The sequence below is a fragment of the Harpia harpyja genome, unplaced genomic scaffold (assembly GCF_026419915.1).
Source record: "Harpia harpyja isolate bHarHar1 unplaced genomic scaffold, bHarHar1 primary haplotype scaffold_46, whole genome shotgun sequence".
Classification (NCBI taxonomy): Eukaryota; Metazoa; Chordata; class Aves; order Accipitriformes; family Accipitridae; genus Harpia; species Harpia harpyja.
The window spans coordinates 1,251,627-1,252,908 of record NW_026293385.1 but is presented as its reverse complement, the minus strand read 5'-3'; the positions used below and the strand labels follow the sequence as shown (position 1 = coordinate 1,252,908).

General features: G+C 48.4%; 1 non-coding gene across 1 annotated transcript; it reads left to right on the top strand.

Moving 5' to 3' along the window:
* The first annotated feature begins 881 nt into the window (after nucleotides 1-881).
* Nucleotides 882-966, top strand: LOC128138448 (small nucleolar RNA SNORD45). The gene has a single exon (XR_008234013.1). It is a non-coding gene; the product is annotated as a small nucleolar RNA SNORD45 (small nucleolar RNA).
* The last annotated feature ends 316 nt before the right edge of the window (nucleotides 967-1,282 follow it).

Below are 1,282 nucleotides of genomic sequence, written 5' to 3'. Positions count from 1 at the left end.
AAGCTTTGGACCCTAAAAATGAGGCTTTGGGACCTAAGCATGAGGCTTTGAGCCCTAGAAGTGGGCTTTGGACCCTCCAAATGAGGGTTTGGACACTCCAGATGCAGCTTGGACCCTAAAAATGCCTGTCTGGATCCTAAAAAAGAGGCTTTGGACCCTGAAAATGAGACTATGCAAACTAACACTGAGCCTCTGCACCCTAAAAATGAAGGTTTTGGAAACTAAAATGAGGCTTTGGAAGGCAAAGCTAAGAGTTTGGAAAGTAAAAATGAGGCTTTGGACTGTATAAATTCGGATTTAGACTCTACAAATGAGGCTTTGGTCCTTCCAGATCAGACTTTGGGGCTTAAAAATGATGCTCTGGGCCCTTAAAATGAGTCTCTGAACCTTAAAAACGGACCTTGGAGCTAATAAATTAGTTTTTGTACTCCATATATGTGGGTCTGGACCTTAAAAATGACTGTTTGCACCCCCCAAAGTAGGCTTTGGTCTTTTAAATTGATGCTTTTTGCCCTAACATTGAGGCTTGCATTATAAAAATAAGGGTTTACACTTGCAAAACTCAGGGTTGAATTTTAAAAATGATGCTTTGTAAAGCACAAAATCGGACTTGCTCACCGTAGCTATCTCCACGGCAGGTTAAATTTCTCGCCGTCTATTGTGTTTTAGTTCCCTTCTCACGCAAACGGTGGTGACAAACAGTACCCAAAAGGCTCTGGTGCTCCCAAACGGCGGCTTGATGGTCTGCGTAACCCACCTCTAGCCGCATCTCAAGGAGCGTAGGAACGGCGTTACAAGTAAATAAGGCAGCGTCCTGCTTTAGGAAGAAAGCGTGTTGGATTTGAAACCCTCGGGTAGGACAGGAGGAGCATGTCTTCTTGGGTCAGCGATGAGCGTCGGCACGTATTATCTGATCCAGAGCCGATGTCTGTCGCCGCTTTAGCTCTGGAATTACTCTGAGACCCAGGAGGCTCCATTTTCCTTAGGCTGTCACCTAAGGGAGTCGAGATAAAGACAGTTTAACAAGCGCAGGGAATAAGAAAGGAAACCAACGGACGTGACAGCAACCACCGACCACCTCTCACCAGCAGGCAGACGCCCAGCCATCTCGGTGCGACGGCTGCCTTGGGAAGACTCCCCCAGTCCCGAATTTCTTGCTGAGCGTGACACTACGTGGAACGGACCGTGGTACCTCGTCGGTCAGCTCGGGGCAGCGGTCTCTGCTGTGTCCCCTCCCAGCCAGCTCACTGGGGCAGCAGAGCGAGAAACGGAGAAGCCCTTG